At 37.4% G+C, this 27,565-nt stretch overlaps 1 long non-coding RNA gene across 1 annotated transcript; it reads left to right on the top strand.

Moving 5' to 3' along the window:
• The first annotated feature begins 367 nt into the window (after positions 1-367).
• Positions 368-2,635, top strand: LOC131148852 (uncharacterized). Its single transcript, XR_009135074.1, has 2 exons — positions 368-2,222; positions 2,328-2,635. It is a non-coding gene; the product is annotated as an uncharacterized LOC131148852 (long non-coding RNA).
• Positions 2,636-27,565: the final 24,930 nt, after the last annotated feature.

The raw sequence follows: 27,565 nt of genomic DNA, 5'->3' as shown, positions 1-27,565 counted from the left end.
GAGGTGTCGGAATGAAAGGAAGGAAGGGCGCCACATGTTTGGTTTGCAGTCGGATGGGTGGAATACCAAGATTGACTTCTGATGTGAGATGATCTTGGCTGTTACTGGGGAGCGTGATCTAACGATGGAGATTTGATCAATGCGGAGGGCTGGCATGGCTTTATCTTGAATGTGAATCAACAAGCAACAATTCAACGACATTGAGAGAACCACATGGCTTTTCGATCAGACGGGCAGTGAAGTGCCACATGCTCGATTCCTAAGGTCTTGGGGCAATTGATACTTAAACCCAATTTTTTCCCATTTTCCAATCTCTCGTTTCTAGAACACCTCTCTCTCTCTCTCTCTCCTCTCTCTCTCTCTCTCTCTCTCTCTCTCTCTCTCTCTCTCTCTCTCTTTTTCTCCCCCTTGCCCTCTTCTCTACGAACCAAACTAAAAAACCTTAGGGTTTCTACAACTCCTTTCCACTCTCTTAATCCCTCGTCTTCTTTCTCAAACCTTCCCCAGAAACCCTAATGCCTGCTACTTGCTCCTTTCCTCACCCCGAAGCTCTCTCTCACTCTTACTTATCTCTCCCTGCTTTTGAATGAAACTCAAATTCAGATCTTTGATCCCTGAGACCCTAAATCATTCTCTAGTCTCAAATCTCTCTTAAATTTTTTTTTTTCTGAAACCCTGGAGCCCTGGATCTGATGCTTTCCCTCTTTCTTTCTGAAGGTCTTCGAGTTTTCTTACCCAAAAAATCTCTCCCTTCTCTAGCTCTTCTCTGAAGGTTTTTGAGTGAAGCCCCAGTTTCTGTCACGATGGCGACTAGCAAACACCCCCAAAGACGTCTCGGAAAAGAGGACCAATCTAGCACTCAGGGAGGTCCCCACTTGGAGAAAAAAAGATAAGTTTTTAATTCTTCTTTTCAATTCTCTCTTCCCTTTTTGATTGTTGATGTGGCTTGTGAATGTGATGTTCTGATGTGTCAGTGCATGGTTGTTTCAATGATTTTGGGTGGTTTCAGATCTAGGATCTGGAAAGTTAAGGTTTTAGGTTACTGGGTCAGGGTTGAAGACGAGTCATCTCATCTCAACCCAGTGAGTGGTGTTGGGTTGACTCACACAAGTCAACCCAGGTGAGTTATGTGACTTGGTTAAGCCCGAATTGGGCTTTAAACATGTGTGAGCCTCTGGCATGTGCAAGGGCCTGAGTTTCTTTTAAGTTCAAGGCCGGTTCTGGGTAAAGTTTTCTAAAATGAATGGGCTTCAAGGTTACTCTTTAAAAATGGGCCTGACTCTCTTTAAAGACAAATGAGCTTTGAGTGATTTTATAAAATGGACTGGGAGATTTTCAAAAGGAGATTGGGCCCAGGGAGTTTTAAAAAAACTTGGGCCTAAGAGGATTAAAAATGGGGTTGGGCTTATTTAGGACAAATGGGCCTCGATTAATTTGAAAACGGGCTTTGGGGTTTAAGTGAAAACAAGGCCCAAGTTGGATGACTTTGAACTCGAGTTTAAGTTCAGGTCAGGTGGTTTGATTAAATGGGTAGGAGTTAATTAAAGGCAATGAGTTCGAGTCTCAGGTCAAAGCAGGGTTCAGATCCGTGGGGTGCAAATCTGGTTCGGGTATTCAATTTGAAGCTTTGGTAGGTATCGAAGGATTCAAACTCCGGGCTCGGGTTTAGATTTAGGAAGTGATTCAGTTCAGGGTCTTTCTCAGGTTCAGGTTTGAACCCGAGGCTTGGGATAGGAATACTTGCATTCAAACTAACTCACACACAATCATCGATAGACAATGTAAAAAGTGTAGTTTTGAATTTTACCCTTCTCTTCTCATCTCCTCTAGTCTTCTTTTCGAATCTCTGCGTGAGTCTGAGGGTTCAAGAACTGAAATCAGGTTCGGGTCAAGCTTTGCTTGTGATTCTAAATACTGCTTGTTGCTTGGTGTTCTGAATTGGAATTGTTGCTCAGTGCTCTAAATTTTACCAAGATTTCTCTTCCTTATGATTTCTCTTCTTGAACTCTCAGCTCCTGAGAGTTTCGCTAGTGCTTTCTAATTTCTCTCAATTGCTACAAGAGATTACTCAGCTCTCTTCCCACTCTTTTTTCCTTTCAATTTCCACAGGGTTTTTCTAATGCTCTGTAAAAGACTCCCAATTTATGGGGAGTCTTGGGGCTTGATTTGGCGCCAAAACTTATTCCTCACCAACAAAATGCCACTTTTTATTCCTTGCGCTGGTAGGGAATATTTTCTTAATTTCTTTCATTCCCTGTACATGTGAATTTCCATTTTGCATTCATTTTTTATAACAAGCTGATGCATTATTTCTTCTTTGTGCATAGGTGAAATCGAAGATGCTTCTAGCTGGCAAACGGGGATTGGAAGGCTTTTGTATTTTTATTAATTTTTGTATTTTTTCTTTGGGATGTATTTGCGGTATTGGATGCACCCCCTCCCTTTTGTACTACACCCACTCTTTGTACCTTCCTTTTTCTTGTAATATTTCATATATTTTGTACCCTTGTATTCTGCAGTTGTAACATTCTACGAGTGCCCTCCCCTGTATGTATTTTCCATGCAACATGTGTCCCTTCTTTGTAAAAAAGTGACCTCATGTATTTTTTCCTTAATAAAGTGTGACCTGAATTTTCCTACTATATCCATGCCACACCACTTTGCACTTCGTAGACTTTGGGCATGTACCCCCTTTTCAAAATGTGTCCACATTTCTTTTTAATTTTGACTGAAATCTCCTATAAGAGTTGACCAACCTTTTCCAAAAGACAACCCTGGTAATTAGAATATGACCTCAAAACTAACCATAATACCCGATTTTGAACCATGATTTTAGACCCACTTTAAGATTTTAGACCCAATTTCACAAATTAAAAATTTTAAACAAAAATTGGACTTAATTATGAAATTCATCACAAGAACCAAGTTTTGAAAACACCACTTAATAAGGGGATTATTTTGAAATTGTGGGACCTCACCAAAATTGAAAGAGATAAATTTTGCAAGTAAAAGAACCTATACATGGAAAATTGGGTCAGCATGATTTCTAAAATTAAGATACTCAATTTCTAAAATGAAAGAAATAAAAGGACCTGATTTTTTGAAACTCAACTGAACAATTAAGATTAAACCCTGTCTGAGGAATTGACTTTGAAATTAGAAATGCTCAATTTAACACAGGTTATTTTACAACCTAGAGAAATTTTTATAAAAACAACTATAGTAAAAGGACTCAAATTTTTTCCTAAAATAGCGGGACTCAACCTGAAATAACAAGACTATTTTGAAATGACTTAGGACTCTAAACGGGACTCACACTTTGAAAAGGACTTGACGGAACACAACTAGGGCTTCTGATGACCAGTGCTTAGACTTAAAGTCAGTTTCATTATGCCGAGTCTTCTAAGGGTTGCCTAGTTAAAATTGGGGTGTCTACAACTACCCTTCTTTGTAGGCTTTGTTGCTTCAAAGTAATTGTGGGAACTCTCCTACTTTATTTGTAGCAACAAACCTACAAAGATAAAAGACACCTATTTTAACGAGGCCACACAATTGCCTAATGCCTTTGGATGAATCGAGTGTTGTTTCCGCAACTTAAGGATGAGAGAAGAGCAAGCAGAGTGGAATTGTCGCACAGTTCTCTTGGAAGTTAGAATTTTTTTTTTTAGGTTTGGAGTTAGTGGGGGTTAGGGGTTAGTAGTTAGTATGAAATCGCAAGGGTTGAATATGGCTTGCATCGAATGTAAGAATTCGACCCATGATGAATACAATGATCCGAGCCAAAACAGCTCAAAATGGCTTGCTACAAATGTAAGAATCTGAGCCATGACAGATATGACGATCCGAGCCAAAACATCTCAAAATGGCCATCTGGGAATGTAAGAATCCGAGTCACGGTGGATACGATGATCTGAGCCAAAACTTCTCAATATGGCTTATTATGAATGTAAGAATCCGAGCCACGGCGGATACGATGATCTGAGCCAAAACTTCTCAATCTTGCTTGCTGCGAATGTAAGAATTCGAGCCACGACGGATACGATGATTCAAGCCAAAACTTCTCAAAATGGCTTACTGCAAATTTAAGAATCTGAGCCATGGTGGTTACAATGATCCAAGCTAGAACAACTCAATAATAATGTATTCAGGTGTAAGCTCCTAAGTTTGGGAAATGGATACTCCACTGGGGAAGTTGAATTACAGCGCAGGGTCTTAAGATCCCGAATAAATGCCCGGGGTGTAGGACCTGAGGGCCAATGCCCTAGTTTCAAAATGAATGGATTAATTCGCTTCTGGGGTCAGCTGCCCCAATTTCAAAGCTGATGTCTCAATTGGTTCCTGGGGTCAGCAGCCCTAGTTTCATTATAAATCAATTTGTGTTTGGCGTCAGCTGCCCCAGTTTCAAATTTTGCAAAAGGATTATTCAAAAACCTACTCAACAAGGCGAGTTTGAATGGATGGTGCTCTGTTGCTATGTGTATGCATGTTGCTACTTGTGATGCCAGGATGCAGGGATATGTTGCTATATTTATGCGTACATATTGAGGTGTGCTACATGATGCAAGTATTGCATGAAATACATGATAATGTCTGAGGCTTCTTTTTTTCGTGTGGTCAACAACCCGATCTTCGATCTTGGCTATGTGTTCAAACTCCAAAGGTGTCTGAGTGGGTTCCACTGAAACTCAACACAAAATCTGACCTAGTTGCATTTGCAACTGATTTTTGGCCAACTTTTTTTTTTGACATGCAAGCTCTAGAATTGGTTTGATAACATCTGCCCCAATTAAATGTGTCTGTAACTGATCTTGGCCATTTCTATTCTGACGTGTGAACTTTGGAATTGGCTTCACAAGATCATCCCTAGTTAGATTATTCTGTAACTGCTTTTGGCCATGTTTATGAATTTCACCCAACAAAGCAGATTTCTGAATTGGCTTTGCTGAAACTTGGCGAGACATCTGCCCCAGTTAGATTACTCTGTGACAAGTTCCTCCCCTATTACACTTTCTCAATGGGGATCTCCTTTGCAAGACAATGTATCGATTAATCTAAAACCTTTTGACTATCCTTCTTTGTTTTGGAGTCTTTGAAGAGTGAGAAAAAGAGTTTTTAGAAATGACTGTGCATTCATAACATCAATTTGCGAAACCAAGAGGTCAATGTGTAGAAGTTGTTTTACCATGTTCAAATGCTATTTCAAGGAAAAAGGAAAATTTACATCAGCATCCCCGAGTAAAATGATGTTAATGTTAATTTATCAGACTAAACCTTTAAATAGGCCTTTTTCACAATTTGCCCTAGTTCCTTTGAAGTAGACCCCTCTTCTTCCTTCATTTTGTGCTGTAAAACCAAAGGAATTCTCTTGGTCTGCTGTTTGTCCATGGTCAAATCATGTTCAGCCCATGTTTCAATCTCAAGATGGTCTTTATGACTCGGGACGAAACGTGGGCTTAAGGATGTGGGTTTCCAGAAGGAAAGGGAAACTAAGGCTCAAAATCCCATCCCCAAATAATGTTTTTCTGCCACAATTTAGGGTTTCAACAATGTACTGACCGAACTTGTTCACTTGAATAAGCTGCCTATGTACGTTTTTAGGATCAGGTCATTACGTAATTCAAACTCAAGATTGAGTCTGACAAATCATTTGAGACAACAATGTGTATCAATCTGGTCAGGACTTTCATTTAGATTGTAATGTATGCTACAAGGTATAGGCCAGAGAAGAAAGTGGTGCAGTAAGGCTCAAATTTTATGAAGGGTAATTATTGGTCAAAGATCACATTTAAAGCATGTCCCTTTTTTTACCTTCATTTTTCTTTTTCTTCATCTTTTGTCATACTTCTCGCTTTTCCTTTTTTATGAAGGAATCTTAGCTCTATTTTGATTCGAAATCCGCTTGGGATTAATCTATTTGGAGTTTTCCTAGTGTGGGGTGTGATCTTTTGACTGGTTCAAAAAGAAATGAATTTTCTAGGCTCAAGGGGGCTAGCAAGGGGTTTTTTCTTTTCTTTCTTGATGGTAGAATAATGGCCTACCATCCTTTTGGTTGCTAATTATTGACTCGTATGATTGGTCAAACCCCCTAGACATCCCAAACCCAATTAAAATTTGGAAAAATAACTTTTTGAAGAAAATGGTTTATTATTCAAGTTCAACGGGCTTAACAAATGGTAAACAAATGTTTGGTTCTTTTTATGGGAAAACTGGTCAGCCAAGAATGGCCATTTATCATTTAATTGACACATGAGTGGACGACAAACAATAGATTCATGTGATAAACAACATAGACCCTTTATTAAATTCCTTTTGAGAGTTTACAAGGTCTTTAAGTGTAGTATTTCTTTACAGCATTAGAATTGATAGGGTGCAAGGGATTGGTTCCATCCATGTCTGCTAGAAATTGGGCGCCTCCTGAGAATGGATTCTTTACCACATAAGGACCTTTATAGTTGGGATTCCATTTATCGCAAGGGGTGTATTGGCAAAATCTTCTTCAACACCAAGTATCCCTCTTGAAATTGTCGAGGCCGGACCTTTTTGTTGAAAGCTCTCTTGAAATTGTCGAGGCCGACCATTCTTTTTCCTTCAATCAAGTTCAACTGATCAATCCTCAATTGCACCCATTCTGCATCGGTCAACTTTGCCTCCTTTAGAACCCATGACGAGGGAATTTCAACTTCTATTGGAACCAAAACCTCCTTCTCGTTGTACACTAGCGACAAGGGGGTAGCCCCGTGGAAGTTTCCACTGTAGTTATGTAGGCAAGCAAGGCGAAGGGAAGCTTTTCATGCCAATATTTGTAGGTTTCGGTCATATTTTCTAAGATACTATGGATATTCTTGTTGGCTGCTTCAATTGCCCCATTCATCTGCAGTTTGTAAGGAGCTAAGTTATGTATGATTCCTAACCTTGAATTGACTGCATAACTTTGTCATTACTTCATTGTTTAGATTCTTGGGATTATCTGAGATTATTCTTTCTGGGATCCCATATCTGCAGATCAACTCTCTTTTTATGAAGCAATAGATTACATTTTGGGTGACATTGGAGTATGATGTTGCCTATACCCACTTGGTGAGATAATCAATAGCCATGAAGATGAACCGATGCCCATTGCTTGCCTTCGAGGTTATTGGCCCAATCACATCCATGCCCCATATAGAGAAGGGCCAAGGTGCAGACAAGACTTGGAGTTAGGCTGGCGGGACTTGTATGCGATCTCCGTAGACTTGACACTTGTGGCATTTCTAAGCATAAGCTCTGCAGCCTTTCTCCGTAGTCAACCAGTAATACCCGCTCCTAAGGATTTTTCGAGCCAACGAGTGTCCTCCAACGTGTGTACCAAAAACCCCTTCACGGACCTCTTGCATGATCTGCCTTGCCTCTTGCACCTTTACAAATCGTAGAAGAGTCATATTATGGTTTCTTTTGTACAACACTTCCCTGTCCAAGAAGAATCCCATAGCCAACCTTCTGATTGTCTTTCGGTCATTATTGAAAGCCCCTTCGGGATACTCGCTCTTTTGAATGTAGGTCTGATTGCACCCTTATACAAATTGGATTTATTTCTATTCTTGGCTCCACTTTAAACGGAGCTGCCAGTGTGGCCAATGCGTGAGGAATCAAATTATTTTCCCTTGGCATATGGGTAAAACTAATATGATCAAACCCTTTTATCATTTCCTGAATGTACCCCTAATATGGTATTAATTTGGAATCACGAGTCTCCCTTTCTCTAGTCAACTAGTGAGTAACTAAAGCAAAGTCCCCTTTCACGGCCAGTTCTTTAATACCCAGGTCCAAGGTAGCTTGCAAACCCAAAATGCAACTTTCATACTCGGCTATGTTACTGGTACAAGGAAAGGTAGGCTTAGTGTAACGACCAAAAAATAAAAAAAAATAAAAAAAAAAAAAAATTATTAATTCAAAAAATTATTATTATTAATTAATTAATTATTATTAAGAAAATTAATTAAATTAAGAATATGAGGATTGTGGATATATATATATATATATATATGTATATTTAATTATATATATATATATATAAGTATATATGTAAGTAATATGTATAAGTATATATAAGTATATATATAAGTATGTGATAAGGTTAAAGAAAGGATAAAGGAAAGAAAAAAAAAAGAAAAAGAAAAAGAAAAAGAAAACTTAATGTTTAAGTTTTCTGCTGGAACAAAACAGAAGGAAAGAAGAAAAAAAAATTCACGCGCACTGAACAGAACAAGAAGGAAAGAAAGAGAGAGAAAGAGAAAGAAAAATTAAATATATTCTCTCACTCTCCACTCCTCTACTTTCTACGATTTCGTGGTCGATTCTCGTCCATTTGAAAATCCGAAGATACCACCGAACTCCATTCTTCGCCACCAACATATCTACCGAAGTGGATTTGTCGTAGGAGTAACGTGGGCATATCTCATGGGGTAAGCCAAATTCTCATTCTTATCTCAATTTTTCCTAAATTTTAAGCCAAATGGGCGATTGGATACCACCACGAGAATCTAGGGATGATTCTCTACAAGTCTAGCAGAGTGAAAATCTCGTGGGGTTATTATAGAAATAGTCCAAAATTAGGATAAATGTGTTATTTATAAATTAATTATTATTTAATTATTATAAATTAGGAAATGTTAAAATAATATTTTATTTGGGTTGATTTAATAGAATCAGGGTTCGGGTGAGCGTCGCGGGTATAAGTTTGGGAGCCCTGCAAGTGTAATTCAGGGAATCAAGTAAGGGGGAATAAAATTATATCAGTATTTTATTAAAGTGAACCAATTATTTATGAGCATACGAAATTTATTATTTATTTATATGATTTTCAGAATAGTCTGATTACTAGAGAAAAATGATTATTTGGTTTAAGGTTATATTTGGGATAATTGTTTATGATATGAAATTCGTGTGACATGGGAGTAATTTTTTTCTAATAAATTGAATATGAATTACTGTGGTATTTGGGTTTGCATGTGGGGGTGTTTGAAATGATTATGGCATGATAAATGAGTTGTTATGTTTGACTCCTGTGTGGAAATGTATTGATCTGTGGGGATACTATGTGGAAATGTATTGATCTGTTGGATTATTGTGTGAGAATGTATTAATCTGTTGGATTCCTGTGTGGAAATGCATTAATGCGTCTGTGTGAACTAACTGGTGTGGTTATTCGTATGCATCTCAATATAACGTTGGCATGAGGAGGTTGTTATATTGCCTAGATGTAAATCATGATATGACGTTAGCAGGTTGAGGAGCTTGTCATACTGTCATTTATATAGGGTAGGACATTGGCAGGTCGAGGAACTTGTTCTACTGATGTATGACGGGTAGGTCATGGGGATTGGATATTGGTGAATAATGGCACCTGTGTGGGCCATGTTATATACCCTGTGTGGGAAGTGGGGCCTGTGTAGGCCACGTTATATCTTGTGTGGATAATGGCGTCTGTGTGAGCCATGTTATATACCCTGTGTGGGTAGTGGTGCCTGTGTGGGCCACGTTATATCCTGTGTGGATAATGGCGCCTGTGTGGGCCATGTTATGTACCCTGTGTGGTTAGTGGTACCTATGTGGGCCACGTGTAGATAAGAAGTACGTAGGTGCCTGTGTGGGCCACGTACTGACATGTACGCAGTTGCTCTGTGTGGGCCACGTACTGAGGACATTGGAAGATGAAGTATGAGATGCATGATTCCTGTGTGGATGTGTTGTGCGCATGTGAATTTAATTATAGCGTAAAAATAATGGCATAGCATATTGTGAATGCATGTGTGTGCATGCGGAGAGGTAAACATACCACCGGGGGCTTTCTAAGAAAGGCAAGTGCTTTGCTAGGTAGTTTCTTGGTATCAGTGCAAAGGGATGCTACTTGTATGGGCGGGTAGACATCCCGATCCTCGGAAACCTTCGCCTTTAAAATAATAAAGATGTGTGTACTGGCGGCGAGGTAAAACTTCACCTAAGGGCTTACTGAGTAAGGTGAGTGCTCTGGTAGGTAGTTTTTAGTACCAGAGCAGAGGGAAGCTACTTGTATGGACGAGTAATCTTCCCTATCCTTGGGGACTTTCGCCTGCATAAAAATTATGTACTTGTGCATATTGAATGTGTGTGTGATATTGGATGTCGGGAATGTTATTAATGGTACATTTTCTTAGTTGTTATTGATGTTATATGAGAAGCAGTTTATTTTGAGATATAAATATTAAAACTCATTTGTCACACACTGTTATAATTTATTCCACCCTTACTGAGAAGTGTCTCACCCTAGTGGATTAACAATTTTTCAGGTTCTTCTGGAGACCGGGTTTGAAGGCCTAGGCTGGGATTGTTTGTGATAGTTTCTTTTTGGGGTATTGGGAGATACTAATATATGTATAGATATATTTGTACAGAATTACGTTTTAAATGCTGGTTGTGGATACAGATATTTGGATGTTGTAGTGTTGGTTTTTGTTTGTTATAAAGAACTCTGGTATTTATTTGAGGTTATTTATTCATGTGCTGCTACGTGTATGTTAATTGTGGTACCAGATACAGGTGATTGGAACACGTGGCACTCGGGCCCCACTTCGCGGGTTGGGGCGTCACACTTAGCCGTGGCTGGGTAATGTTTATCCTCTAGTGATATAAGCACAACCCTTATTCCATGTCCCCACACATTAACTGCTCCATCGAACAACATTGTCCACCCTATCTAATCTTCTTCTTCTTGGCTTATTGGGTTGATGTGTTTATTTGGAAAATCAGACTCCATGGGTTGGTAGTTTTCAACAGCCCTGTCTACCAACTACTCTGCTATGGAACTTCCCCTAATGGCCTTTCTCCTCATAAAAGTAATATCATACTCAGTTAATAGCATCTGCCATTGGGCCACCTGACCTGTTACTACTAGCTTTTCAAAGACATACTTAATCGGGTCCATTTTGGAGATTAACCATGTCGTATAATACAATGTGTATTGCCTCAGTATGACCACCCATACCAAAGTGCAACAAGTTTTTTCCAATTCGGAGTACCTAGATTCATACTTCGTGAATTTCTTGCTTAAGTAATAGATGAGCGGCCAAGTAAAGTATGAGCGGCCTTCCATGCACTGGGGGAACTAGTACCAAAGGGTTCAGGAGATATTCTTTTATCTTTTCGAAAGCCTTTTGACACTCTTTGTTCCATCTTTCTAGGTTGTTCTTTCTTAGCAACTTAAATATGGGCTCACAGGTTGTGGTTAACTAGGATATAAACTGGACTATGTAGTTGAGCCTGCCCAGGAAGCTTCGGACCTCCTTTTCAGTTTTGGAGCTAGGAATCTCTCGAATGGCTTTTATCTTGTCTGGGTCTACATCAACCCCCTTTTCGATCACTATAAATCCCAAAAATTTCCTTGAAGTGGCGCCAAAAGTACATTTTTCTGGTTTCAACTTTAATTGGATTTTTTGGAGTCTTTTGAACAACTTCTCCAAGTTTGCCGCATGATCACTTCCATCCCGTGACTTAATGATCATGTCATCAACATACACCTCAATCTCCTTGTGCTTTAAGTTGTGGAAAAGGGTTACCATGGCTCTCTAGTAAGTGGCCCCCACATTCTTTAGCCCAAATGGCTTGACCTTGTAGTGAAGGTCCCCCATAAGGTAATAAAAGTGGTTTTCTATTTTTCTTCCGAGGCCATCTTGATTTGGTTATATCTCGAAATGTCATCCATGAATGGAAATAAGGCATGCCCAACTATATTGTCTACCAACACATCTGTATGAGGAAGTGGGAAATTATCCTTAGGGCGAGCTTTTTTTAGGTCCCAATAGTCAATGCAAACTCGCACCTTCCCATTCGTTTTCATTATCGGGACAATGTTGGCCATCCATTCGGGATATTGGGTTACTTCTAAGAATTTAGCCTCGAACTATTTTTGCACTTCCTCCTTTATCTTGATCAACATTTTCAACCGCACTCTCCTCAACGTCTGTTTTACCAGCTTAAAATCGGGGAAAGTGGGTACTTTATGAGTTACCAAGTCTGTATCCAAATCCGACATGTCCTGGTAAGACCATGCAAAAACATCCTGATATTCCTTCAGAAGTTCAATTATTTTTCTTATTTCTTCACCCCTTCATAGTGCCCCTATTGTTACTTGTTTTGGTTCTTCATCAGTTCCCAAATTTATTGTAACCGTGGGGTCATGACTGTAACTATGGGGTCATGATTGGTCACAGTTGGTTTTTCGTCTAATTTCAGCATTCTTTCCATTTCAACGGATAAGTCGATTTCATTTTCTTCAATTTCAACTTCTTGGGTTATGTTTTCAAAATTAACATCAATTTCGAACTCATTGGCACTGGTGTTATCATTTCCCTTATTCTTGCATGGAATCAAAGAAAACAACCTTTTGACAATTGAACTCAAGATGCAAATGATGTCAAGGAATGCATAGTTCATTTCATTAATAAAGGAAAAATCAGTTCGGGACTATATAGTCCATGGATTACAAGATAAGAAAGAAATTTTAAAAATAAAGGAAATAAAATCATTACATGAGAAAAATCGGATGATCAAAAGTGCTCCAATTCGGTAGTTTTGCTCCTACAGGTAGAGGGCGAACCCATTCTCCAGAGGCATCCATGGAATCTTCTGAGTCTAGGGCTAATATGGTCATCTATTTAATCTCTTTCTCTAGTTCTGATTGATTACTTCTTCTGAAGGTCTAGCTGATAGGTGGGACATCCGTTTCCCACTGGGTGCTTACTTGGCCTGTGAGCCGCTCGATTCTTCGTACCTGCTTTTCCCCTGGAGATACTTCTCCAATCCTTTACCCAGGAAAAACGCAAATTTAATCAATTCTAAAGCAATCATACGTGATGTGGCAGAGACTCGGGGTTGCGGAAAAGAAGATCCCTCCATCATGATAGTAGCATTGATGATCTCAAAGGCCCGAAAGGAGTCATTAGTTATTTCTTTTGCTACTTCCACATAAGGAGTGAAAGAAGCTTTGGTGACCATCACGTCTGTCTCCTTGTATACGCAAACCATATTTTTTTCAACTACAATCTTTACCCTTTGATGGAGAGATAATGGAACTGTCCCGGTATTATGTATCCATAGCCTCCCCAACAGACAACTATAAGATGGCGTAATGGCCATAACTTGAAAGTAATGTTGAAGACCACCAGCCCAATTTGCATGGGGATTTCAATAGATCCAACAGACTCCTTGCGCATTCCATCAAAAGCACGGACCACTAGGTTTTTTTGTATCACGTGTGAAAGGTCAATGGGTAGCTTTTGCAATGTAGTCATGGGCATGACATTAAGAGATGACCCATTATCTATTAATACCCGTGCTATCATATATAATCTTTGCACTTGGTGGATATGTGAAGCGCTTTGTTGTGCCCTCTACCCTTTGAGGGAATTTCCTCATCATCAAAAGTAATATAATTAGTTGTTTCTAGAATTCTAACAACATGGTTAAATTTGTCGAGACCGAAGTCTTGGGGAACATAGGCCTAATTCAGAACTTTCAGCAGAGCTTCCTAATAAGCCTCTGAATTCAGTAGGAGCGGCAACACGGATATGTGTGCAGATATCTTCTTTAGCTGATTCACGATATTGTACTCACTATGCCTGATTATCTTCAAAAATTCTTCCTCTTCTTGTGGCGGGATGAACTTCTTGACATTTTTGTTTTGTTCCCCTTTCTTCTCCAAACTTGGTGTGTAAACTCTTCCACTACGAGTCACACCTTTTACCCCCGCTACATTGTTGGTTCCTTCCTCAATTTGAGCTTCATAGTTATATTTCCATGGCACCACCTTGTCACTTTTGTATGGGAAAGGATTGGGAGTGGAAATTACCAAGCGAGACGGTGCTTCAGGGATATGCAATGCCCTCTTTATAGCAAGAATGAATGGCCGGTTTGTATATTGGGGGTGATATGATTGGTTTTCCCCAATAGTTGAAACCTCGTTGCGTTTCTGAATGCGGCCAAACTCTATGCACTTGCTGTCTATCAGCCCTCGCGGGAATGCTCTAAAAGTTACACAGTGTTGTACTGATCTTTCTTCATTCAGGCATGCACAAAGTGTGCCATCCAGATAGATAACCTACTGCTGTATCTGACTAGCTGCAGTGAGCTCACTGTATACCTAGTCTAATGTCATCCGGTTGAATTCTTTCTCTGAGGTTCCCTCGGCTCCTTCTTCTATCATCCTAACATTGTTTCCCCTATGATTTGGCAGAGGATTTCCTTAAATTCTTGGCTGTTTGTCATTAAATGGCAACCAACCCGCGTCCCTCAAATCTTGCACCTTGTGCTTAAAGGCCCAACACCGGTTAATAATGTGACCAAGTGAGTTTGCATGATATTCACAGCGGGCCTCAAGATCATACCAATGTGGTGGAGGGTTTGAAACAGGAATTTTTAACACTGCTTACACCATTCCTTTTTCCCGTAATTGGGGAAAGAATTCAGCATAGGTCATGGGAATGGGATCTATCTTGCGAAAATTTTTAAGGGTACTTCTGTCACGTGTTTGCATGTTTTGGCAAGCCGGTGTGGACCTGGGAGCCATAAATTGGGGCCTTGCGCCCACATGCATTATTTGATTCAATGTAGGTTCAAAAACGAAATCTATTTTAGGCCATTGGTTCTAGCCTCTTGGATATTGGTTCTTATGATTAGAACGCCCCTAAGTCATTTGGACTTCCGTTTCCTTTTTCCTTTTGGTCCATTTTTTGCTTGGACCAATTTTGATGCTACTACTTTTGGCCTTGTCTGTCTTGATGGCTACTTTAATCCTTTCTCTGGTGGCTACAACATCCATGAAATCATGGGGGGTTGCTCCCAAAAGGTGTCCAAAGTAGGGATCTTTTAATGTGTTTATGAACAAGGAGATTGCTTCCTTGTCATCTACCGGAGGGTTTACTTGGATGGCCATATCTCTCCATCTACAGGCGTACTCCCTGAATGTTTTTGTAGGTTTCTTCTTCATCACTTACAGGGTCATGCGGTCCGATGCCATTTCCATCACATGGTGGTATTGGGCTATATAGGCATTCGGAAAATCCCTCCAAGTGCGGATCATGTTCGGTCCTTTTGGATGTACCATCTAACGGCCGCACCGGCTAAAATATTTTGAAAATAATGCATAATTAGTTTTTCATCGTTTGAGTATGCTGCCATTTCCTGATAGTATAACTGTAAACAGGTTTGAGGACACGGGGTTCCATCGAACCTCTCGAAGTCCGAGATCTTGAATTTTGGCAGTAGTACTATCTTTGGCACTAGGCAGAGATCTGCCAGATCAACAAAATTGAACACATTAATCCCTTTAATGGCTCTCAAGCGCTCTTTGAGTACATCACAGTGATGCTCGATTTTAGATTTTTTTACTCCCACCTCTGTCATCACCATCGAAGGCCCACCTCTGTGATAGCGGGCGGTGGTGCTAATGTTTGCCTATGAACAGGGGTGAAACTCGGAGCATGGGTGGGATATATGTCTGCCTCGTCATCCTTTACTTGTACAACCTTCCCCTTATTTGTTAGCAATTCCAGTATTTTGTTTGTCTTATCACTTAACTCCTCTTGCCCTTGTTCGATGTCCACGACCCGACTTTCCAGTTGTCTCGCCATGATCCTTGCCTTTCTTCTGGTATTGTAGAGATGAGTGGGTGCCTTAATTTTATCAGTCCAGTGTTACTTCTCGCTTCTATATAGATCTGTACAGAAAATTTCTTCTTTAGACCAATGATCTATGAGCATGTTATGCAATGGATGCTTTTGTAAGGATGCAAATAATGCATGGAAATATACAAACAAAAACACAACCATGTTTGCAACCTACTATACTTTAAACAAGGTTAATGGAATAGAACGTCATCATTTCATATAACAGCTACTTTAAAGTGGCATCTTCATACAAAATTTCAGAAATACAAAAAGCATTGGTTGATTCAAGTAGGTATTGGAGTTGGATTCTCAGGCTTGCCCTTGGGTACGCGACTCGTGCCTTTTTCAGCTGGCTTTGACTTTTGTGGTGCAAGAATGGCCATTTTTTGCTACAAATCCGGGTACTTGGCTTCCCAATAGCTAGATTTCATTACACACGGTTCCATTTTCTCCAGTGCTTGGTTGAATTTATCACTTTGCTTGTCCTACTGACTCTCCAATTCCCATATGTAGAGGGATTTTTCTTCAATTTTGGCTCTAGCTCATTCTAAAATCAGAGATTTCCGGTTGAGTGCTACTTGGAGTGCCCGTATTTCCTTTGTCAGAGTCACTACCTCTTACTCTAATTGCATGTACCGAGCTTTCTGTCGCTTGATTTGTCTGCAGTAGAAGGCGACTAAATCCTTCTCCCTTTGCTCTGTTTGTTGATCTTCTGCTACTACTCCCCTGGCTCTCATCCTCTGTTGGGTGCATACTTTCTTTTAACTGTGTATTTGCCACTAGTGCTTTGGTTTGAGCTTCAATGAATTTTAGCATCTGTCTGACCCGCAAATTCACTCTAATGGCCAACTGAAAGTTAAGAAGTTGTCCCAAGAAGGGGGTGAATTGGGTTATTAAAATATTCTTTTAATTCTTCTTATGAATTCTTAATCTCTTGTTGATTTATCAAACACACAACCAAACCTCAATTAAATAATCAATCCACAAACCAACATACAAGTAAAAAAATTAATCAACCAAATAACCAATGAATGACTAAAGTAATCAATCAAAAAAATACCAAACCAAGATATAGTATGCAACTCTTTGTCAATTTCAGCTTTGTTTGTAGTCCTGTGTATATGATTGTTTTAAGTCCAATATTGAATGAAATTTTTTTGCACTCTTTGAACTAAGATTTTCGTAAACGATTAAACAACGTTCTCCCTTATGGGTTTCTAGAAAAGTTTAATCAAAACATACTTTCTTAGTTTAAGAGTCTTCTTATTAATCTTGAATTTTGTTTTTCCAGCAACCTGCACTTATACACACCACAATATATATATACTGAATATAAAAGAGTAGAGTAAAAACGAGACCAATATTTTTACGAGGTTCTATTTATCCCTAGCCTACGTCCTCGCCTTAGGCCAATACCACCTAAGGATTCCACTAGAAAATTCCTTTCTGGGTGGAGCAAACCGTTACAAGGGATACCCCACGCCTAGTCACTCTTTCAGTAGACTAGAGTAACACCTCTCCAAGCGAAACCCCACGCTTGGTCCAACAATCCAACAACCTGGAATCACCAAAGAAACTACAAGACAAGAACAAATTCTTTGTGTATAAGAGATGCTCTCACATAGAGCTGGTTAGTACAATTTAAATCTATATACTTGTTAGAATTGGTGTATTCCCAAAGGGGGATGAATTGGAAATTTCAAATTTATCTCCTAGGTTAAATGGAATATCCGTATAATACAACCTTGGGTCTTCTTATGCAATTCCAAATGCGCCAATAATATAATGAGTGGAAATTTAAATCGAGCGCATCATTCACACCATAACATACAAGTGCGGTAAATATAAAGTGCAGAAATATGAACAAGGCACACGATATGTTATCGGGGTTGGGCCAATTGTGCCTACGTCCCTGCCTCTAGCTCGCAAGCCCAAGGATTCCGCTAAGGCTCACTTAATGGGTGGAGCGACACCAATTACAACTAGGTCAATTAGCACAGGGCTGACCTCAACCTTTACAATCAGGTCAATTAGCAGGGTTGACCTCAACCTACGCCTTAATAGGATAGTGCACCTAACTTTCGTAACCGAGTCTAAGTCAATCCGAGACTATTTCATAGGGCTAGTCTCCCTTTTCAGGCCCGTGCCTGGAAATACAATAGTATGTTCACAATCAATGAAATTGGTACAGTGATTATGCTTTCAAGTAAAGCAGATATGTACCAAGTTACGTGCAATCACATACACCACCAAATGATATAATATGTACGCTCAATGTGGTTTAATTTATCAACTCTCAAATATATATCTGTTATCGATGTAATCAGTGCGTGAGACTGCAAACTAGTATGATCTTTGTATCACAATATGTATTCAATTTAAATGCTCAAACAAAGATATCAATCTACTCTCAAATATTTCAATCAACTGAATATCTCAATCATATAAAGCTTAAGCAACGTATAATTTTAGTTCGCAAAAAGGGATTCAATCTTTGTGTTCAATAGAAGAAATAACTCAAAGAATATTGCAACAAAGATTTTCACCTCATAAACAAATATCTCTTTAAATATTTTTCAAGATAAAACACAATGGATATTTGAAAATGATTTAGACAAGATTTTGCAACCAAAATGAAATACGAGCTTCTCAAGATGTTGCAACAAATATGCAAGCTCAGAAGATCAAATGAAAGTCTTCTTAGGAGAGACTTGTTGACAAAGCCCCCTAAGAATACTTAGGTTTGGCCCTTCTAGAAAAAAATTATGTCAAACAATCACAAACCAAGTGAGAGCAAACCTTTAGAGCAATCAATCACTCAAAACAAACTTACGAAGGATTTTGGCAATAGTAGAAGGTAAGTATGAGTGTATGGAGCTCATAAATGAGTAGTATAAATTTTGGATTTTGAGAGAAAATTTGCTAATCTGGTTTTCTAATCTACTTGCTAATTATTCCAAATGAGGGGGTATTTATAGACCTTCCCAGAAATATAACCGTTAAAGACATAAGTGGAATAATTAAAAAAAATTTAATATTATTTAATTGATTTAACCTCGTTTAAAAAAGTTAACTGCGGTAAAAAATTCAGACCAGCCCGAGAACACCGATCGACCAGGACAAGTTTGGTCGACCCAAGTTCTTGGGGTTTAGTTGATTGGGCTAGAAATGAACTGGAAGTTTGGTCGACCGGACTTATATGTCCAAAGGGGATTTTCCCATTTTGCGAGGTTTAGTGGACCGGGATCATTTTGAACTGAGTTGGTCGATCGACCAGACTGTTGAGTTCCCACACGTGGGAACTCGGTTGACCAGGTTGGTGCAATGTATTTTTCTCTTGGTCGACTAGGATGTCAAAATGTTGACTTCCTTAGAGGTTCGGTCGACCGGGGCCAAATGAACTACAGGAGTTCGGTCGACCAGGATGTGGTCAACCAGTTGACCCGGACCTTGGTCGGCCAACTGAGGGCAAAATGAACATGAATTGTCGGTCGACCGAGTGTGCACATTTTGTGCATTTAGTCCTAATTCAACCAATAAACACCCTATTCAAATGACTAACACATACAAGTGAGTGAGTGGGTGTCCTAGGATCATTTCTAGGTCTTTTTGAAGACACTGAGAAGTGTCGGTCGACCGAAGGGTAATCCCTAATGTCTTTCTAAGATCATTTTCATTTTGAGCTTACGTATCGTATCATGTAGGTGATGCATGCAATTATTTCAAGTCGGAGAACCTATTTACTATTATAGATCCTTTAAATAATAATAACATAAAATACAACATAAATTGGGCATTCAGCTTCAATTCCTCTTTGTGCTGTCGTTATGATCTGCTAATTTGAATACATGCACATAACCTCAAGCATGCATCAAATTTAACATGTATTTATCATTATCAAAACTGGGTGTGACCTATAAGGTCAATATTCTCCCCCTTTTTGGTGATGACAAATACATCAAGCAAAAATATGGATATAAGCCTAAGAAGGCTCCCCTTATCAATATGCATGAAATAAAACATCAAGTTTTAACCCAATTATTTTTGCCTCTCCATCTCCCCCTTTTGGCAACAGAAAAAAGGGCCATGGGAATTAAGAACTCTAGGCAATGGGTAAATACAATATTTATACATTATAAGTTTTGGAAAGTTTTTGAAAAATTTCGGTAGAGTGCCATTCGAAAATAGGGCTTTCCAAAGCAAATGCTGTGTAAATAATAACCTGTTTGAGTTTATAAATCCTAGTAGTTTATCCACAACTACTCAAACAGTTCCAGTATGATCAATGCAATAAAACGTAAAGTCCATCATTATCATGTTGTAGATATTAGAATTATACACACAAGAAATAATCAATATTCACAAAGTCTAAGGCAATAAGACATATCAACAATAATATTAGTTGCTAAGACTTGTAAATTTTACTTGAAAATCTCCCCTTGAATTTATGTAAGCAATGAAACTAAGAAGCTTCTCTACTATGCATGAGCCCTGTTAGCTACTTATATTGATGTTAATTATGAGAGTTCATTAAGTTTTTAACATAGTACAAGTAATGGAACAAATTAGACTCAAAAAGTAAAACCAATTAATAGTATGAGTCCAAGGAGCTTGGTGAGTTATAATTCTTTTCTCAAGGATGGGGCTTAAACTCCCCAGTATAGTCTCAGACATACATAAGCGCATTTATGCTCAGTAATGAATTTCATTTAAGCACATCCATCATATGTTCATCATTCTTAGTATTACTTAGCATGAAAGAGATTTTAGTCATTAAGTTCTTACTGATTTAACCAAAAGTTGGGACTTAAATTCCCCTGTATATTTGCATGCACGCTTACTTGAATTAAGTTCAAGGATGATATTCACTTTAGTGCATTTCTTATATACTCATCCTATCAATGAATTCAGCATGTAGCAAATACTAATCATTCAGTGCATATGCATGACATGTTGCATTTCATTTTTTAAATGCACGATAGTCAATCAAGACTATACTCAAAGGTATGCAATAGGGATTCAAAAAGGATGACACAACTCAAAACACAATGAGTGTGTGCAAAATGAAAAACTCCCCCTAAATCATGCAAATTCCTTAGTCAATCGACCATCATCAATATATGGGACGTTCAATTTAAAAGGGATGATGCTCTACCATTTGGGTTTGGAGTGAAATTTCATAACCCAAAGAATTTGACCAAATGGTGTCCATGAATTAATTTCACCTTAAGACGCAAACTAAATGTGTACATTTCTTCAAAATACATAATGGTTTGGATTTCACATGTACTATCCTATGTAATTACTGTGCATCCTAGGAAGGGAAATGTGTTGCTTATACTAATCAAAAATTGATTTTACTAGGTATACTAGATAGTATAAGCGATCCTTTTAATGCAGCTATACTGGTTATCTATTAAGAGATTTTATCATATGTTCAATATAGTCTTCCCTATAAGCCATAGATGCATCAGAGAGTGTATATTAAGGCATACTTTGGAATTAATGACCCATGAACATTCCATATCAAATTATAAAGCTTTAAGAACTTGATATAACGTTTAGGGTATTCTTAAGAGCCTCAATATTCATTAGACGAAAGTGATGCATATGAATCATTTATGCGCTTCCTATAGGGATGGGGCTGGCTCCCTTAATTATTCGATGATTATGCAAGGATGAATTTTAATTTTCTATTTGGTTTCACTCATTCTTTCAAAAATATTTCAACATTAATTTTATCATAATCGTCTTTAGCACAAGGTTTTATTTGGGAAAATTCCTATCAAAATTTCGGCAGCATGTCGTCTGTGAATCGGACATTTTCCCATAAAACTTGTATTTGATAGGTTCTAATAAGCAATATAAGATTTAGTTTAAGGCACACGAGAACCTATATCTTTTACCAGCATACAATACACAACAACTGCATCTACCATGCAGGAGGCTTTTAAAACAAGCATGGAATCGAGTAATAGTCAACAATTTATAAAATACAATCTATCCATTAAAGAATATAGAGAGCAAAGGATAGATTTGATTTTAGTACAGTGTGGTTATTCATTAAGGCATAAATACATAAATGATACAATAATGTGAGAGCATTTTCATTTATATAGATATGAAGAATAAACGCTCCCCCTGAGTTATGCACACAACCAAATCATGTCCTTTCTATTTTTCAAATTCTTTAGCCAAGTGTTTAAGATTTTCAGTTATTATATCTTGACAGTGGATGCATAGGCTTTAGAGGACCAAAGAGTCACAATCAATATTTCTTTAATGAATAAAGCCTATAACTGCCTCTTTTCTTATGATCTTCAAAATGTGAGAGGCCCAAGTTCAAATGGCTTTCCATTTTTAAAGTTCGTGCATAAATTTATTAATCATTTGCATTTCCATGTATGTTGAAACCTATAACAATTTTATTAGCCATTCAACTTCATTTCTAAGTACATAAAGCTCTAAAGGATATGACTTAATGATTTGAGAGCTTGTAAAGGGAAGATAAATAAATACTCTTTGAAAATTTAACTCACTAATGGGAACAGAAGAGTATTTAGGATAGATAGAACATTTTTCAAAATATTTCTGTGATGGTAATCATGTCCATGCTTGGGCAAAGAGCATATAGGATATGTGAATGTTGTGAACAATGCTCTTTGGTGATTGGAAAGTATCCTTTAGATATTATCACAATTTGGAACAAGGATACAGACTAAGGAAATGATGAATCTATACCTGATATGATCGTGGTGTGGTAAAGATTTCCTATGGAGCAATTAAACCAAAAATAAAGGTTTTACAATTTAAACTCAAAGGGACCAATCCCCTAGTGGATGCCTCTAATATTGTTATAGCTATGAGAAGCACCCAATATATATTAGTCATTTATGATCAATAGTGCTTTAAGCCTAGAGTGATAACTAACTATTTTATTAGGCATTTTAGGCTTTTAAGATGAGTTTAGGACAAGATGTTTAAATGGAAGAATTTATTTCTTAAAACTCAAACTTGTGCAATGGACAAAGTATGCTTAATTTTAGATGTTTATATTTAAGTATGGGCTAGGCATTTTAACTTAAATACCAGACATAGATGCCATGTCCATTTGGAAATGGATAAAGGTTCTTAGTATAACAAGATAGGTCAATGTGTATACTAAGATTTTCATTTTAAGCAACAACCACTTCCCAAGCCTACAGTCATCACAACCCCCTAAACCTAAGCCTAGGATCTAAGGAAACATTTAATAATAAAGTAATATTAATTTAAATCCATTTTTCCTTTGGACCTATAGGGTTTGCTTTCATGATTACCTACATAATTTCTTTTTTTATCCCTATGGCACTTATAGATAAGAAAATGAATCGGTTGTGCCCTTTTCTTATGATTGCTTGTTGAGGCATAATAGTGGGAATTATATGGTAATCCTAAATCCTTTTTGAAAAGATTTTTCTTTTTAATCTCTAAGGATTTATTATGATTATTCTTCTCATTTATAACTTTGAATGTAACTCTAGAATAATCATCCATTTCTTCTTCTAAGCAGATAATTTTTAAGATCTTCTTAATCTTTCTCTTTTCTAAGATGGCGTAATAATCTTTTATTTTTCCTAACTGCTTTTCCGTGCTTTTATTTTCCTTTTTCAAAATGAATTTCTACTTAGATAACTTCTTTAGAAATTTATTCATTTTCAATAAGGTTTTATCTAGCTTTTCATACGAGGGCATGCTTTCGTTTATCAAATTAGCACATGATTCATCACACAATTTGACACAAGAATTATCATCTGAATCAGTGCATGAATTTTCAGCCTAAGTATCACATGAGCAATAAGAAGATTCATCACAAAAATTTTCATAGTAGACATCGCATGAACCATTTACAATATTATCAACAGATGATTCAGTATATGACACATCACAACATTCATCACAAGAATCATCAAATGAGCTAGAGTGAGAATCATACACCTCCTCGTTGATTTCTAACTCATGATTTACCTCCTCCTGATCATTTGAGCTCGAAGCATTCGGAGGAGTTACGATCTCCTTCTCTTAGGATTCTCCATATTTTTTTTCTAATTCATCCCAAATTTCTTGTGCACTATGACATGTCACACACTCAAGTAGAATATTAGAATTTAAAGCACAGTGTAATAAGTCCATGGCATATGAATTCTCCTGTATCAAAGTAATATCACTTTCATTCATAGGCATACAAATTCCTTTGACAATCACCTGCCAAGCCCTCCAGTTCATTGATTTTATAAAAACGCTCATTCTAAATTTCCACGTGGTGTAATCGACACCACAAAATATAAGAGGACCGAAAGGTAACTGTCCCTCACTGAATGAGGATACACCAATTTGAGCCATCTCGATCTTTTAGCAAAAACGTTTAAGTCAATGCTACGAGGCTCTAATACTAATTGTTAAAATTGGTGTATTCCCAAGAGGGGGGGGTGAATTGGAAATTTAAAATTTATGTCCTAGGTTAAATGGAATATCTGTATAATACAACCTTGGGTCTTTCTATGCAATTCCAAATGCGCCAATAATATAATGAGCGGAAATTTAAATCAAGTGCATCATTCACACCATAACATACAAGTGCGGAAAATATAAAGTGCAAAAATATGAACAAGGAACTTGATATGTTATCGGAGTTCGACCAACTATGCCTACGTCCCCGCCTCTAGCTCGCAAGCCCGAGGATTCCGCTAAAGGCTCACTTAACGGGTGGAGCGGCACTGATTACAACTAGGTCAATTAGCATAGGGCTGACCTCAACCTTTACAACCAGGTTAATTAGCGGGGTTAACCTCAGCCTACACCTTAATAGGATGGTGCACCTAGCTTTCTTAACTGGGTCTAAGCCAATCCAGGACTATTTCAAAGGGTTAGTCTCCTTCTTCAGGCTCGTGCCTAGAAATACAACAGTATGTTCACAATTAATGAAATTGGTACAGTGATTATGCTTTCAAGTAAAGCAGATATGTACCCAGTTATGTGCAATCACATACACCACCAAATGAGTATTGGTTTGTGGATTGATTGTCCAAATAAGGTTTGGTTGTGTGATTGCTAGATTAATAAGAGGTTAAGAATTCATGAAAGTAATTAAAAGAAATTTTATTAATCCAATTCACCCCCCTCTTAGGACAACTCCTTAACTTTCAATTGGTATCAGAGCGGGGTTGTAGAAAATCCTAACTAGTAGCTACATAAAGATCTAGATGACACACATAGGAGTAGCTCCCTTTGGAGAGGGTCAATCCTCAACTAGGCCTCCCATCTTTTGTGGTTCAAATTACACATTTTGGAAACAAAGGATTAAAATTTATATTCAAACTGTGGATTGGAAGGCTTGGAAGGTTGTCACACATGGTGACTTAATTCCTACAAAACTTGTAGATGGAAAAGAAGTACCCAAAGAAGAAAAAGGGATTATCGAAATCGATAAAAAAAAACTGCAAGTTAACTCAAATGCAATAAATGCCTTATATTGTGCACTTGATATTAATGAATTCAATAGAGTTATGGCATGTAAAATAACAAAGGAAATTTGGGATAAAGTAGAAGTAACCTACGAAGGTGCCGTAAATGTTAGAGACAATAGGATTGATATGTTGACTAATGAATACGAACCCTTTAGAATGACTTCTGATGAAAGCATCATAAGCATGTACACTAGGTTCACACACATCATAAACTCACTAAATGCCTTAGGGAAAACATATTTCACCTATGAGATGATTCGCAAAATTCTTAAAGGACTTCCTTCGATATGGGAACCAAGAGCCACAGCTATAACGGAAGGAAGAAATCTCAAAAATACATCCCTTGATGAACTCATAGGATCCCTTCTCACCTATGAGATGGCCATGAATGAAAGAAGTGGTAAATATAAAAATCAAGAATCTATAGCCTTTAAAGCATCAAAAGAAAACTCTAGTGATGAAGATGAAGAAGATGAACTAGCCTTCATATCCAAGAAACTTGCAAGAATACTAAGAAGGAAGAATAAATTCAAAAAAAAAAAAATCCAAAACTCAAGTTCAGATGAAGAAGAAACTAACAAGAAAGAAACAAAGAAAGCACTACCTACATGCTATAATTGCAAGAAAGTTGGACATCTAAAACCGGATTGTCCAAAACTTTAGAAAGATTCTAAAAAGAAAAACAAAAAGGCAATGAAATCAACTACTTGGGATAATAAGAGTACAAGTAGTTCCGACAACGAATCAAGTGACCAAGAGGTTGCTTGCTATATGGCATGGGACGATGAGGAAAACTCCTCGTCCAAATCTTTTAATAGTTCTTGTAGTGATTCATCTAATGATTCCGATGATGAAAGCCTTCTTATGAAGAACTTAAAAATGATTTATTCAAGGTTCATAAGATCCCAGTTAATGTGACTAAACCATACACATCATTAAAAAATAAGAATGAAGGTGTGATGAAAGAGCCAAAATCTTTAAGACTTGTAGAAAGTGAAAAAGAGTTAAAAATCCATAGATTAGAAAGTAAGAATGAAAATGTGATAAAATAATTAGAAGTTCTAAAGTCCAAAACTTCCATGGATAATGAGAAAGACTTATATATTTCTGAATTAGAAAATAAAATCAGTAAGATGTCTCTAGACCAAGTAAAACTACAAGAAAAGGGAAAAAATATATAAAATTCAGAAATCTATGATCTTAAAATACAAATTGAAGATCAAGCTAAAATATTCTACAACTTCACAAGGGGAAAAGAAAATTTTGATAGAATGATAAGTGCACAAAGAATGTCGTTGAATAAAGAAGGCATAGGTTTCAGTGGAGTGTTAAATACAAAGAAAAAGAACCTCTATATGGGGTACATTACGAAAGCATCCAAAAACTATGCTAGCACCTCTTCTAATGCTTATACTCACACTATATGCTACCTATGTAAGAAGAAGGGACATATAAAGTTTGAATGTCCATTAAAGAGGAAAGATGTGAAAATTAAACAAGTTTGGAAAATAAAAGAAACATCTCTTGTTAAACCATCTGGACCCAAGAAAGTATGGGTACCAAGATGAAATACTAGTTCATAAACAAATGACCCCATGGATTAAGTCAATTCCCCTTAAAAATTAAGAAAGTCACTTAATTCATTTTTCAACGAGTGAACTAGTTGAAATAGAAAATCTCAAAGAAAAGTTTAAGAACTCATTGGCAATTATATCATTGAAACAAATACAAACAAAATGGCGTTGTTGGCCAAAATCATAAGATGATTTATACAAGGCTTAACTTAGAAAATATTAAGGTTTGGAAAGCAATATGAAATGAAATAAAAAAAAAAAGAAAATTTGAATCAAATTGAGCTTATTGCATGAGAACTTTGAGTAAGAAAAGATATTCGAGCAACATGAGAAGTAGAATGAAAAATATTTAAGAAACATAAGGAACAATTGTAGCACAATGCACAATGCTATAATATGCTACGTGCTAAATGCTGATATTCTTATATGCACATGTGATGAGATACTAATATGAACTATATGTTGATATGCTATGTTAAAATGTTGACATGTATGATTTTTTGCCAAAGACATGACATTGACTTGACTCATATTGAGAATTTATGGCTCACTATACATTGCAAATTTGAGTACGAAATTATTCAGCATGGTTATAAAACATAAATCTTGGCATGATAAGATATTAGTATTTGTATTTATGAATCATATTGGTATCTATGAGTATGATAATTGATACTTGAGCATGATTGTAGTAACCCAAATAATTATAGGAATTAAATAATTAAGAAAAGAGAGAGGAGAAATTTTTCAATGGGGTTCACCAGGGCCTTGTCGACGGATGTAGAGCATTTTTCAACGAACAGTCTTC

The sequence above is a fragment of the Malania oleifera genome, chromosome 2 (genome assembly GCF_029873635.1).
Source record: "Malania oleifera isolate guangnan ecotype guangnan chromosome 2, ASM2987363v1, whole genome shotgun sequence".
Taxonomy (NCBI): Eukaryota; Viridiplantae; Streptophyta; class Magnoliopsida; order Santalales; family Ximeniaceae; genus Malania; species Malania oleifera.
This window is presented reverse-complemented; position numbering and strand designations above follow the sequence as displayed.